General features: G+C 35.2%; 1 long non-coding RNA gene across 1 annotated transcript in view; it reads left to right on the top strand.

The window, feature by feature from the left end:
- The window catches only part of LOC145934517 (uncharacterized), a 132,309-nt gene that overhangs the window by 32,531 nt on the left and 83,543 nt on the right, over positions 1–16,235 (top strand). The gene's annotated exons all lie outside the window — the stretch shown is intronic.

Genomic DNA, 16,235 nt, shown 5'->3' with positions numbered 1-16,235 from the left:
TGAACATAAATCCCCTATTTTCACGACGAGAGAGAGAGAGAGAGAGAAAGAAAAAAAAGTCATTCCAAAGAGCACGACGGAGGACAGCCAGAAACTTTTCCAATTAAAGTACTCGCTATCGAAACGATCGACGGGAATACAACACCGATCTGCCCAGTCTCATTAACGTTTTTCCAAGATGGATACAACCAACGCGACAGCCGTGGAAAGGGCAATAGGTGGATAAAGAGAGATCGGTTTCGATCTCGGCTATTTTTCTTGGCTCCGAAACTATAACGTCCCAATCGGAATGACAACACGCTTCTCGAGATAGGGATGGCGAACGGGGTTGCGATTCCTATCAGCGAACGGACTGCTATATAGTGTGTATCGCGAAATCGGTGGAAGCCGGTTAAAGGAAAAGGGGGCCGGAATAGACCACATTCTCTCTCTCCAAGGCCGGAGCAATTTTATTTGAAATCGTCCGAGTGTTAAACTATGCTCGATTGAAAATCGATATTTCATTCCGGTCGAGCTGCCGACACGCCGAGAGAGTAGACCGGTAGATTTTATACGTCGAGTGGACAGCGCGTATGCCAGGGCTCGCCTCGCTGGCGCAAAAATTCTGATGCGCCGAATAATTTTGCCGTCTGGCTGGGATTAACCGCGCTCAAGACGCGGGCATGCTTGTATCTCCACGCATCATGTACAGCCGAATCTGGCTGAATATTTTCTGATCGATGAGTGATAAAATATCGACAACCAATGAAAGGAAAAAAAAAGAATATTCACGCAGATGGAGAGATGAGATCGAGAGAAAATCGTCTCGTTCAAATTATATGTTTACAAGCGGTGTCTTGTCAGATTTAGATTTCGACGTGTCGCAGCAGATCCTACTCGCTTGTCGTAAAAATGTTTAATTTTTGTTTAACAATTATTACATGTCGTTTAATTGCACTTTCTTTTAATTATGGTAAATCTATATATTAGTTGTTCATTGATTAACTAAACCGCGTTGATTAGTAAGTCAACGTATTCACATGCAATTGGGTTAGACGTTTATGGTAAATTATTTGACAACGAAAACACGCCGCTCACTTTGTCAGCGTCGTGTTCGTATCATACGGTCGATCTTATATACGCGAAAATACGGTAGACAGTCCTTCAGTAGCAAGCACTAAAACGAAGTAATAAAACGTGTTAGAGCGGAGGCTATTTCACTGTTATACGATAGTTAGCTTTCGCGAGATTTGCAGCTTCTAGAGAAAATGATTCTTCATTTTCGAATACTTCTCGTTTATTTCGAGAAGATGAAGGATGAAGACATACGGCGGAGTGGAAGAGATTTATGTTCATATTTAATGCTGGCTACATTACCAGCTACATTACGAGCATCCAAACAATGAATAGCTCAAGCGTGTACCATAAAACGCTTTTGCATTTTTATTCTCTTAAGCTTGAACGCGGTTAAAGAAATATTCTTAACAGTAACTAGTATTGTGAGATACCTTTTTTATTGGATATTATAAAGTTTGTATCGAAAATATTAATAATAAAGAAAAAGTTACCGCAAATTTCTTAATGCATATCTCAATTATTTGATCTTCTCTGCTGACGCGTGTACATAAAAATGCATAAATTATTTGTAATCTATAGAAATATTTTCGTTACAGTATTTATTTTCCCGCACACGCTTAAACAGAATACGCTCCACGTAACAAATAAAATAGATTTTCCGCCTCATCAAACAAAATTGCTTTCTCTCTGTACCGTACGATCTCTTTTGATCATGATAAATACTTGGCGCTTACAAATGGTACATATTGCTGTTACTTATTGCTTGGTGAATGCTGCGAGTGTCACTGTGCCGTAAATCGGTTAAACTTGCACAGGGCGGATGCAATTACGGATCTTCTACGCTATGCAGTGCATCGTAAGATATTAACAGCCGCGCGCGTTGTAATTTTTGTTCCGACGTGTTTTATCCAAACGCGTTATTGTCTTGCTCGTGTGCATGCAAAGGTAAACGAAAAAAAAGGAAAACATGCGATGCTGACATTGAAAAATTTACGGCTTGTTTGTAGAGTGTAATTTCCTTAATTTAACTTAATGTATTATACGTACCTCACAATAGCACGATAGCCATATAAAAGTTTTAAAGTTTCAACTATTTTTTTCGCACACTCCGTGACCATTCCGAGCAATCAATTTTCTTTACCTTCATGTTTACAATTACGATGATATACGCGTGAAAAGTGTTTGATGAAATATGTAGCTAACTTGCGAACAGCTGCGAATCCGCGAAATAATGTATAAATTTATAAACAAGAATATATTAATTAATTTAATAAGAATATAAGGTGTTATAATAATAAAATACTTATAAAGTGGCTTTTAATTAAATGAAGATTAATATTTGTCAAATTTTATTATAAGAATATAGTGTTAATCTATGTATATTATTAACATTCGTGATTTTGATATATAAGATTTTTAAACTTTATTTTGCATTTATATATTTTAATGCAAAAGTAAAGAATTCTAGAATCTCTCTCTAAAAATAAAAAAATTTAATTAAATATATTTTTTATAATAAAAATCTTACTGTATGTTTTCCATAAAAATATTGAGTATTATATTTATTTTACTTCTTCAATAATTTTTTCAACTATATTTTGATTACATTTTTCATATACACAAAACATTTTTCTGCGTGTTTATATTCTTCTTTAGAAATAAAAATATTTACTTATATATCTTGAAATATAAGCAAATAAAAATATTTGCTTATATTTCAAGATGAAGTAGACTTTGTTAATGACAGTAAAATACGATTTTTAATTTAATGAGATATTCTACGAAAGGGATTTTGTGAGAAGGCATGTGTTTGCTCTCCCTACAATTAGTGTACCGGACGTGCGTGTTTGTTAATCCTTTGAAATATGTAAAGAAAAATACTAAGATATCTGTCATAACATAAAAGCTTGACTACTAACAAATGCAAGAAAATATAAGGCGTAATTATACGTTTTGCATTTCTGGAAAACATTCTTTAATTTAATATAAAAAAAAAACAATAAGACATTAATTAAAAACACTTAATTTAATGATAACGCTTAAAACTCCACCAATTTATTATCTGTTGACTAACAAAGAATTATGATGAACTAATAGTCTGTGTGTGTGTATATATAAGAGTTCAAAAAATAACAAAATTATAAATTTTTAGAATCGATGTGAGATATGAAAAACTAATGGCTATACGAGAGAGGAATGGCTTCGCAATGTTACTAATTGCACTTTTGCCAGAGATTCAAATCAAACATATGATTGATAGAGGTGCGCTTTTTGGTCGAGCGGCAACAGAGAGACAGCTTCATAGGATTCCAGTGGCTATCGCTTCGTACCAGTATCGAACCGCAACGTCACGCGGTGATTGACAAAGGGGTCTGAGAGAGGGAGATGGAGGAGAGAGTAATTAGTCGCCCCTAACGAAAATTATCTGCTCGCGTACGCGTGACTAATTAATTGTGCATACGTTTGTCTTCGCAACACCTTTTCGAGGAATGTGAACCGCAACATGAACTATTAATAATTGTCACGCATCGTACTGTATCATTATATATTAGGTAAAATGCAGTGCTATTATTCTATAAATTTGAACACAGAAAATATATAATTTAACATTTAAAAAAATTTTGTGAATTAATACACAGGCCCACAAATTTTTTTTTTAAATTAACTCTGAAACTAAAGTAGGTATTTCTTATAAGATATCAGATTTTAGATCGCTGAATCCAAATTCGTAATCCGTTTTATTCCGTCTAGTTTTTTTTAGATAATCGAGAAAAGAAACGGAAAATCTGTGAAAAATGAAAAAATCAAAGTTACATTTTTAATAATTTTTTACTAGAGATATGCAAACAAAATTCAGATTGTTTTTCACAGATTTTTCGCTTTTTATCTAAAAAACTAGATACATATAAAGTGATAAAGTAAAACGGGCTACAAATGTGGATTTAGCGATCCAAAATCTATGTAAAAGATACCTACTTTAGTTTCAGTTAATTTAAAAAAATTTTTGTTTGTGGTTTTGTGTTATTAATTAAAAATAAATTATGTGCTGTTAGGATATTAATATATGTATAAAGTCAAAAGTAAAATAATTAATGAAAAAACATATAAATATTAAATTTTTTATAAACTTATTTCTCTCTCTCTCTCTCTCTCTCTCTCTCTCTCTCTCTCTCTCTCTTGCTGCAAATAAATATGAAATCTTCTATTTATCGGCTTATCTCAACGTAAACTCGAGTCGCTAAGAGAACACTCTCTCGGTACAGGAAATGTTAATGTAACGAGCACTTTCCTTCAACATGTGAGAGCTTGACCTGTTTAACCTACTACTATCTTTGAACGTATCAATCACTGACCAAAAGCGGAACGGTAGCAATGTTGCTCTCTCCACTACGCAAAGAGCCGTTATGTCACACTTACAGCTAAATTGAACGCATCGTAATCAGCACATTGCGCATCGTAAAGTCAATATCTTTTGAGTATGTTGAGTATATATTTATATGTATAATATATATAAGAGAAATAGGATATTATAAATTATATATAAATCTGTAAATGCAAGTTTATACACGCTCAGAAATATTCTCTATAACAATTCTGGAAATATTATACTATCGGTTTTACCTTTTGCGATTATAAGCATAGACTTCTTGTAACTTGGAGCAAATGCGATAATGCAAAGTAGAAAGCGGGGAGAAAATAGCGCCGTAAAATACCTTCGCCTCACCGACGACGGGCCACGGAAATGACCTTCAGCAAAGAGAGAGGAGAGGAGAGTAAAGAGCCCTTTTTCTTCACCAACTAACGTTAAATTGCGTTCTAATTGCGAGCACGCGGCGTGCCTTGGATGCCGACAGAATTATGAAAATACGTTTTCTGATCCTTCCTTGCGTTTTATCACGAGCCGCTGATTCTCAGTACTACGTTACAATCCGCCACGTCTATGTCAAACGGGAATAAAGGCGTTATGCGCAAGAAAATATTCTCGGTTCGCCGACCCACAGTTGTACGACATTTAATTATAAATATTTTCGCAATTCACACCGAGCGCTTTCAAACTATGTAAGTAAAATATCTAAATTGTGACGCAATTGCACATGAGACTGTGTTGTGGGAGAATTATTGTGAGTACTTCTTTCTTTCATCATTTTTCTCGTCATCGCTTTATTTCTTTCGATGACGTTTGAAATATACACAAAATCTCACATTATATCACTATACATTTGACGCTAAATGTGATTGTCCAAATTTTATTTTACACATTGACATTAAATCTTTGTAGACGAAAAATTACATGGCTACATTTGGCAATCATTAAAACTATAAGCAGAAATTAATTTTTTTAATTAGGCGTAAGAAAAAGGGAGAAAGAAAGAGAGAAAAGAAAGAATGATTATTAAACAAAATTTACAAAACATATTATTATTATTAGTATATATATTAAACAATAAAACAAAAAAATTCTTAATTATAGAATAATAGGATAAAAATTTTTGACTGAAAAACAAGATTTTATTTTATTGTAAAATTATAACTCATAATAAATTAAATTGCGTATTTAAATAGTAAAAGTGAGAAATATGATTTAAACGTCAGAATTGCAAACACAGAGATAAAACTCTTCTTTAAGTTCAAATAAATTTTGCCATACTATAAATATTTATAAAATTTGATTACATATTTACAAAGTATTAGAATTGTATAATTTTCATCGAAGAATTGTCAGAGTTTTAGATAAAATTGAAACTTAAATGCGATAGCGATGTAGCCTGCATATCATAAGCGCAATTAGTAGATCTGTTCAGTCAGACTCCAAGTAGAAATTTCAGAGTTTAGTCTGGCGCGTGGCATAGACTTTGGAGCGTACGTGCCCGGAACTCCTTATGAGCGAACGTGGTCGGTTCGATTACGGAACATCCGAAGGGGGTAAGGAGCGCAGTCACCCTTAAATTGTCTCGATGAAACGGCAAATCGTCGGGCGATACCAGCACGGGAGAGCGGGGGATGGAAGAGAGACAAATGGGCCGACCATTTTATCTGACCGATCTTTGCGCGAAACATCGTGATACGAAAGACTAATGCGCGCAGCACGTCTCGTCCTTTTATTCACCGAACGTGATAATAGATGGAAAGACGCGATTCCGATTTTCTATCGAACGGATCAGCCGCGGAAGAGGCCCTTTAATTTCCTATCTTCTGATAGCGCGTCAATCTATAGGACGGAAATGCAACCGCCTATGATGCGTCTGCTCTATGTCGCACGTCACGATCAACGTGACGATGTGTGTTGGTTGGTCGTATACTATTGGTGAGTCCATCGGTGGAATTCAACGTCGCGTCAGGCCGCACATCCGTTCCAATGCCGGCGGAAAGCAAACGGCGCGTAGGGCCGGGACAGGCCGGCCCATTCATGTTTATGGAAGCTGCTCGACTTGCCGGAATCACCGATGGAAACTATCCGGCATAAACTTTAACCCTTGACGTTGAAACGCTCAACTGTGCCGATGATACATTCCATTCATATATCTCGCTGGTCGCATCTTATTCTAAAAACTGACAATGAGAGGATCGTCTCACCGCTATAATGTTTCGGCTGCAGTTACAGCAATTTACAGCATTTTACAAAATTTTGTAAATGTATTTTAAGTGATCGATTTACTAATAACACTATTGTATATTTTATATGAATGTATGAACGGCTAAAACTAAATTTCAACAATTCTCTTTTCGATATCTTGCAAATTTTCTATTACATTTCCATTACTATTATCGTATATTTTTTATTACACGTTTTATTTCGTTAATAAAAGCGCATGCAAGAATTTAACGAAAATATCGATGGACGCATAACTATGTATTCAATCAAGAATATTGTGTTATAAATATTAAAATCGACAATTTTACCGTTTATTTTAACACTGTTAGCCATTCGCGCTGAATTGATCAACGTGATTGACATTGTCCGAGCGCTACAACGTCATTATAACGATGTCGTGATATGATTACCACAAACTTGGCACAAATACCCGATTAATTTAACGGCATCGCCGTATAGTGTGAATTATCGAGTGGTAGCTTACCTAAGAATCGATTCACCCAAGCTATTATAGCTACGATTACAAAGCTATCTAACCTCTCGTGAGCGGAAGTTGATTTGGCTCGAGGCAACAGTGCGGTCATAGATCGTCCGCTTGCTGTGTCTCGACGGTCTAATTAACGAGACTAATTGATAAAGTTCTCTATGAGAATCGTCTTGTCGATCTGCCGTTTATAATTGGAAATACATTTCGCAAACAAGTCGATGTCAAACCACCGGAATACTCATCGATACGTTTGCTTTTCAATGCCAATTGTAACAATATACACATCTATACACGCATTTATGTGTTTCTGTATCAAATTCTGCGATTCATGATTTCTATAGTGATCTTGTATCCGCATTCTCTCTACATATGTTCTGTGATTTTGCAATGTTATATCTACAGGGATCACTGATGAGAAAGAGAGAGAGAGAGTGAGTTGCGTATATAATCTATAATCGCAAAGAATATAAGTGTTAATTGTTATATAAACAATGTACAAATTAACATGCAATTCGATATTCAAGGTATATTAATTGAATCGTGCTGTGCTGCTGATCGGATTGTTCTAATTGATTATCTAGTTTGTACATGTGTTGATCAATGTACATTTATTATTATATTTTATATAAATAAATACAGAGATATATTTATTTATCATTCAACATCGCTGCCATTTATCGAGGATGTAAGTAGCTGTTGGAACCCGTTAAAAAACATATGTGAGCGATTTTATCCTAACTTTACAGATCTATCAGATTCACGATAAATCATGGAGCATGAATTAATTAAATTGCTCTAATCTATCCAATCATAAATACTTTATGACAACATAGATGACTTAATAATATGATATTTTTTTCTCAATGGTATAATTTATCAAACAAGAAAGTTTTTGAAAGGAAATGAAAGCAGTGCTGCAATTATCGTTCCTTTTCTATAATCACATTCAATGTGCTTCCGCGCATTATCCGGCATTCTATCGTTCAAAAACTCATCTATCCTTGAAATTATCCTCGTCTACTTTCTAGTAAAATTTTAAAGCCATGGCCTATCGAAGGTGACGTTGAGCAGCTTCGAAGAGACTTTCGATTTTGCTATCAGTCGACCTATTCGCCAGGTCGTACATATATAGCAGCGAGGTATGAAAATTTCTCGGCCACTATGTCTCCGCGCGAAAAGTAGCTACGAGGGCGTAGACTGCTAGGGGACACGGACCGTTTCTCACGTCAAGACGTGCCATAACATATGGACATGGAGACGCGGAATAGTGTGCGCGGGGATAGTCTCGCAGAAAATAATAAGAACCCTCACGTGCCAGAGGGAGTCAAGGGGCATTTGGATTCGCGCCACGCCACGCTGAAAGAATAAAGCTGTTCACTTTTGATACGTACACGAAATCCATTGTAGAGGTGAGCGCTATTGACAAAATGAATGATGGTTATATGGCGCCGAACGTCCCGCCGTCCCCTTACCGGCGCTATAAATCGTCCCTTGCAGAACCGACCGTTTTCAATGTGGCGGATACGCTGCGCGTGCTGCCTTTCTTCGTTTCCCCTTTCGCGTTATCATCCAGGCACGACGGGATCGATGAGATAAAATCGCGCCGGTTCGGCAGATTCTGCAACTGGAACCGATAGTTTGTTAACAAACTGGCTGAAGATACGCTTTTTATCAAGTCCGATCTACTTGTGCGCGACGCATACTTTTATGTATGATTTATGTGTGTTCAATAGATTCAATAATATTTTTATTCGCGGTATCTACACAACATTTCTTAAGCACGAACAAAATTTATTCTTTTTTTCCCCGAACCGAGAGAGAACCTGCTGCGCATTCTTTGCTTTTAGCTTATTTATGAAACGCGCACTCGACATATGTACGTGTTAATATAGAATTAGATGAGGCCGGCCATCCGTATACACAGGCATTATGAGAGCCGCATACGAAAATTGTTGCGCATTAAACACGTTAACAAGTGCAGCCACCGGAATTAATTGCCATTATTTCGGTAATTACATTTACGGTACAAATAATTGTATTTGCGTATACCGCATGACTTTACTCCGAGAATTTGCAAGGGAACGCCGCCATCGGATCTAAGATTGGAAACAGACTATTTGCTGACCACTTCGAGAATCCCTGTGCTAAGACTATGCCATTTCCCTCCACGATGTCTCTCGCAGAGTGACAGTTCACAAAACAGATCGCGCAGGGAGATAGTGTAACGCGGGCAATACGATCGATGCATCAAAACGCGCCGTCGCATCGGATCGTTTTACGATCATCGTTTGCATTTCAAGGTACCTACTGTGATAACGCCCGCCGAGGAATTGTCAAAGTTACTAATGTCAGGTAACAAGCGTAATACGCGTTCGTACACCAGGTGCACCAGCCGACGAGCCGATCGATATACGTGTAGCGGGGAACAGCCAGTGCAAATAACAATCCCAGTGGGACTCTGAAACGTGGTCGTGCAACGTCTGTCACTGATATTTGCCCTGCGGTAATCCTACGTGCGTGTATTTGCGTTCATATCATTCCGAAAATGATTGCCGCCAAGAACGGATGTATCCTTGCGCGTCAGACTCGTCACCGACTCGTACCCCTAAAATACTCCTCTTCTGTATTATTCTCTTCCGCATTTTTTCGCACTACTCCTTTAGCCTTCCTTTTATCCTTTCTGTTTTAATCTGTCGTGTGACACGTTGTTTCAATGCGCGAAGAATCCATTTCGTTTCATAAAACGCGCGTTTGCTTGATAAAAATGATACCCATGTACATATTCTTATATGTCGCGGTATAAAATCAAGTACTAGACGTAAGAATCACGAAAAATTGTGAAAATATCTTTTTGCATTTTTATTTCCCTTAAATGCTTTGAGGGAAATATTTCCCATTGCGTGTGTCGTATATTAAAATTCCACGCGCATGCTGGCAAAATAGTAAGTAGATATCAAAATGCGGTTATACAAACTCACGGAATGAAAGCATGATGCAAGATAAACTACTGACAATTTGGCACATCGTAACGTAAACATGACGTGGCAAAGAATCGTATATACGTATACATACGATATATATATATATACAAAATTCAATCTATACTTTCGTAAGCATTAAATGGGGTGAAAATTATTGTCTAATATGTTTACGCAATTTATAAGTATAATACATATAATGGAGCAGAAATTGAAAGCATGTTCTCCGACTTGAAAACCAAATAGGAAAAACGATCGATGTAAAAATGTCGAATAATATAGTATATGATTGTTGTTAAGATATTTATAACAATTTATATAAAATTAGAAAGAGAGAAATTTTGAGCAAATTAAGCAAATTTTAACTAAGAACATAAAAAAATAATTCTTTATTTTTTATATATAAAATGATTACTTTAAATTGATTAGCGCGATAATTCTTTAGCCAGATCAAAATTTACTCTTAATCTGGTTATTAAAACAATCAGAAAATTAATAAATATAATAATTATTTTTTTCGCAAAGAACAATTATCGCGTTAATTGCTAATGACATTTAACTGTTTAAACAGTTTTGGAATATAAAAGAAGATAAAAAGTATTGCATATTAATCGAAATTATCAGTTTAACAGCAAACGTTTAATATTAAATATTAAAATTTCTATCATTCAATTTTAATTAAAGGAACATAAACTATATAAATTTATATAAATCTATGATTAAAAAGAAATATGCAGTTTCTGAGACGTTATGTGTATCAAATCCGTCGTCGTATAATCAATCTCTCACGCATTTCAATACCGCAAATATGTAAATAAGAAAAATGGAACGAAGAATAATAATGTCGAAAAGAGAGGAATAGCTGATTATTTGTTCGTCGTAAATATCATCACTAATACTATCGAAGAATGTTACTATATGTAATTCCGTGCAATCGTGAAAATTTTCAGCGAACGCTAATAGCAAATATTTGCACGAATTTCCGATTTCAAACGGAACAAAAGTGTTACTGCACGATCATCAACGGAGAACAAGAATCGCAGTGACGTGGAAAATGCGGGGAACTTCAAAGCGACAGAAGCGCTCGTTTTATTATCTACGACCTCTGTACCGCGCTCTCTTTCTCTCTCTTTCCCCTCTCTAATTTTATTTCATTTAATATAATTACGGGAACAGTGTATCATGTGCATCGTACACACACGACTTTGCGCCTGCATGAACCTTAATTGTCGAAGGACACCAACGCGTTTTATTGTGCAAGTCTAATTTACAATCATGCAATTTTATATATTGTACAAAAAAAATAAGACATGTAATTAATCATATTTCATCATAATAATAATATGTCATTCTTTTGGTGTCTTACCAATTAAAAACAAAAGGAAAAAACATAAAATATATAATTATAAAAATTTATACTAAAATTAATAATTTTAGAATAAATAATTTTGTGTAAATTATTAATATATAATTATTAATATATAATTATTAATTTTTAGACACGTGACAGTGCTATATTTAAAGCATGGAATAAATATAAAAATGCACAATTTATAATCGTATAAAATAGCTTATATATATTATGCATATTGATGTGCATATTATACATATTATGCATATTAGTAATGTTAATGTACATCCGTTCACAACTCTTATTCACTTCAAAAGAAAGTTGATCTCCTTTTTTTAAATTTATTTCTTAAATTTAAAAATATATCTTTTGCGCATTCTGCTAAATCTGACCTAAGGGGAAACATGCGTCTCACAAGTACTATCCATCATCCAAGACGGAGAGAACTTTCTTGAAAAATTCGTGAACTATAAAGTCTTTCTCTCTCTTTCTCTCTCTCTGGTACGTCAGTATCACACATTCGCGTACTGCATTCGTTTGGAGATGCACAGAGCGTCGATGTGTCGAAATATAGAAGATCGCGCGTATAAAACAGGGTCGGCAGATGCCACGACAAAATTACAAACAGAAAAAAGTTTGAATGCAAGATTATCGTGAGAAAATACGCAGAGAGAGAAAGAAAGAGAGATAAATGTTGTATATATAATACTTAAAGATGACTTTTCATCTCTTGTCGCTCACAATTTTGGCTGATTACATGACTTGTGTCACTCTTTTGTAAACTTCTTAATTTTATCAAATATTTAATGCTAAATAAATATGTATTATTTTATTTATTAGACGTGATTTCTATATTAAACAGAGATGAGACGGGAAGATTAGTTAATATTTAATCTTATATATGACAATTAAATGCGAAAAATGTTTTTTACACTTTTAGGATACTGTTGGAAATATTTTCATTCTTAGGATTTCATCATATTCGAGTTCAACATCCGTTTGAACATTATATTGCGTATGATGCCGATGTAGATATTGTAAGCAAAGTTCTAAGAATCAAAGTAAAACGACATCTCAGAAGTTTGAAAATGCCGATCGAAGACAGCAAATCACTTTGAAAAGACCACACAAGTTTGTATAGTGAGTGTCGACTATTCAAGTCGAGTGTATGAAGTTCACATTTGAGCACGGGCAACAGTAACAGAAAAGATGAGCGACGGAATTTTCTATGAACGACACTGAAGCACAGATTCCGATCAATTCTTAATCTTTTTGGAGAAGAAAAAATATTATACATTAAATATACAACCTTTTGTATTACGAAATAATACGCTATCTTAAGATTAAAAAAATAATTGGAATTGTGTCGTCTAATAACAATTTGTAATATCTAGCCAATTGTTGTTGCTTTAGATAAAGATCTTAAGAATAAAATAATTTTGCTACAAAACTATATTTTATCGTCTGACAGATTAAAATAACGGATCCAATCATCAATTGTACGGAAGCTATCCGAGTTAAAATATCCTGTTATCTAGAGAAGAGAAGAGATTCTTCGGCTACGTGCTAAAGCACATCGAAAGCGTATCTCGATATATCAATATCAGGCGTGCCAAAAACTTTGAATACACCGCCCATCTTGATGACGTGCTACGTGCGGCGGAAGTTTTCCTCACTTCGAGAGTGCTATCTACAGAAAGGTATTCTCGCTAAACTTCTTCCTCGAACGAGATAAAGCGATAGCAAAGTCGATAAGCTGATTTGATCGTAACAATAGAACCCTGGCTTACAATGTACATATTGTGTGATAACCAGGAGTTCCAACACTACAGTTCCGGCATATATCGATTTACGAGAAACGATATATAAGATGAAGTACACGCTTGGGACCAAGACGATCCCGTATAAATATGCAAATACATGAGGTAAATAGAATGACTGAGAAAGTTTTTGTAACAAAAGATTTAGTTTTAAAAATAATTTAATTTATTATGTATAAATACTAATAACCATACTTGTGTGTCTGTGTGTGCCTTACAAGTAATATATGTGTTATGTGTATAGATATATGTGTGAAATGCAATATATGTATTACTCAAATTATGTTTATTAGAGAAAGAGAGGAGAGAAAGAGAAAATTATAAAATAATTGTCAAATATACAGTTGTATGTATTCGGAATATTTTGTATAATTAAAACTTTATACACATAAATGCATATCCTTTAGAAGCATTGCTTAATTAAATCTAAAATATCATAAAATTGTAACATCACAATATTATAACAAAATTTGTGGAAAATAAAGCTTCAAATATATAAAATACGATAATAATTCGATCGTATCAATTGTATGTGACTGCGGAAGTATTCAACGATACAAAGATGTGTGTGTGTGTGTTTCATTAATTATTATTACCATAAAATTTAAATAAAAGTAACGTCGACTCAAAAAATATGTTACAAAAGTTGCGATAACAAATGATGACAAACACATCGAATTAATCGTCAATTTTCGTCAACGAGTGACGTACTTTTATCGCGTCAATATCCAGCGATATATAACCATATATAGGCATAGTCTAGATTATTAACACCGTAAATGTGCAATGCAACGCGCTACGGTTGGCTTGCGAAAGCCTCGCAGTCTGCGTAAAGTTTGCGCAGCGAGAGATGTAGGCTCGGAAAGTGCAGAACTCGGGCAGGTACTTGGATCTGGTTTCTCGATCGTCTTGTTCGCCTGACGCAGGCGAGAAACCACTGGATCGTGAATGTACCGGCGATGTCGCTGGTTTAACGGCATCGTATCCAACGGCGGCTGTGTAATTTAATGAGCATAAAAGCCAGAGGCACGATTAATACGCGCACCGAAATGGGGACGACAAGGACGACGTTGTCGACAAGACACGGCTTATATCTATGTGCAGCATCGATTTAGAAGATATGCGATACCGGCGCAAGATCGAAAATCGCGACTCTGCGAAATTTGGTATATCCTTCAACTTACTTTTAATCACTGACGCGAATTTCGTAACACTAATGAGAAAGGATACCTTGAAAGTAATAATTTACCACGAAATAAAATGAGAAAAGCTGAAATAAAAATCTGTAACTGCCCCTTTCTCATTTAAGGAGAAAAATATAATATTATTTTTTTCAAAAGAAAATAACGCTTTTAATTAACATCTCGTTAATCTCTTTGTGTAAAAGTAAAAAAGCTGATCAGTATGTTTTTATCTTTACTTTGTTAAAGAGACAAAAGTGCAGCACATCCGTTTGTTTCAGCTTTATTACATATATGTATAATTGAGGAAAAGGAGACAATGAAAAATATATATTTCGTAATAAGTCACTTAAAAGTCGAACATATATTATCGTTCGACATGGAGAACTGAAAAAATGGGCAATACATCTCGCAATATCACAAGAGTGCACGATCCTTGCTCGTAGCTTGCTGCACGCGAACGAAATGATGTCGCCCCGACTTGCAAGTTTGCGCAACCAGTCGGCCCGGAAAAGGGGTGGAAAAGTTCAACTTGAGAATTTACGGGCTGACGTGAGGAAAAAAGTTTCGACACACATCTGGATACGGCCGACCAATAATCGATATGTGCGACAATTCTCGCCGCGTCGCCCGCACACTCCGAAATCTAAATTTTTCGACTAATTTGGTCCCTAATGCTTTTTCCGACCCATTTGAGAATGCTGCGAAAGTAGAAAAGTTGTTGCGCATGAGGGGGATACTTATATTACTTACGTTGAACTTTATATTGCTCTACGTTTTATTTTTGTTACACTTGCGATTAAGACAACCATCATTAGCTCTTTTAAAAGTTTTCATTACTCTTTCTAATCAATGGAGGCAACACCTGGCAATCTACACTTAGTTTCCTTTCATTTAAAATTAAAGTTTGATAAATCAAATCTAGAAAATTCAATAAATTAAATTAAATACAAAATTATGTTCACATATATATTTTGTAAATTAAATATTCATAATTACAACTTGACACAAAAGGAAAAATTTATTTCGAACAAAATGTCTTAATTTTGCAAACAATTTATGAGTAATATCTGAAAAGATTTTGAATATTTAATACATTTAATTATAGTAATTTTTTTTGTGAACTTGCTATTTGTTGCTATCTAGCATGTAAGATTAAATTTTTCTCGACATCATATAAGATAGAAAAACTTTGTCTAACAATTTTTAATATTATAACTAGCTGTGAAAAATAAAAGCTGTGATCAAGTTGTACGCCTTGTAATCACTTGGATACTAATACTTGTCCTGCTAACGTTAGTTTGCCTTGGAAAACCACGCGCTCTTTTCTACTCAATCTCCTGTACGCTCTCTTACGCTTCTCGAGTACCCTTCGCTAGACACTTGCATTCGAGCGTGTAACACGCTGCATCTGTAATTTCCGTGTAGGAACTTTGGAATTTCTCTTAGCCGTGTCTCATGCCGCTATGCGCATCTTCCTTTTCATCCTCCACATCTGTCGTTTTCCCTTGTCGCTCTCCTTCTTTTCTTCTTTTCGCACAAAACGTCGTCCATACGTTCAGAAAACTCGCCCGCGAGTACGTATGTATCGCATCTCTTATTTCGCCTATCGTAAAAACGAATTATTCGTGCAAAAGGAGAATAACAGACGGACGGCAGAGTGACGAGCTAGCTGGATCGCGCGCGTGAAAAACCTAAGTAAGTCACGCACGTATCGTCGTTTTTAAATCAGTCGCGAGGGCTCTCGCGAAATATTTAAATATGACTCC

Source organism: Prenolepis imparis, unplaced genomic scaffold (assembly GCF_030444845.1).
Source record: "Prenolepis imparis isolate NDT839.2.m4 unplaced genomic scaffold, iyPreImpa1.0 SCAF_3, whole genome shotgun sequence".
NCBI lineage: Eukaryota > Metazoa > Arthropoda > Insecta > Hymenoptera > Formicidae > Prenolepis > Prenolepis imparis.
Note: the sequence above shows the minus strand (reverse complement) of the source record. Positions and strands in the feature narration are given on the sequence as shown.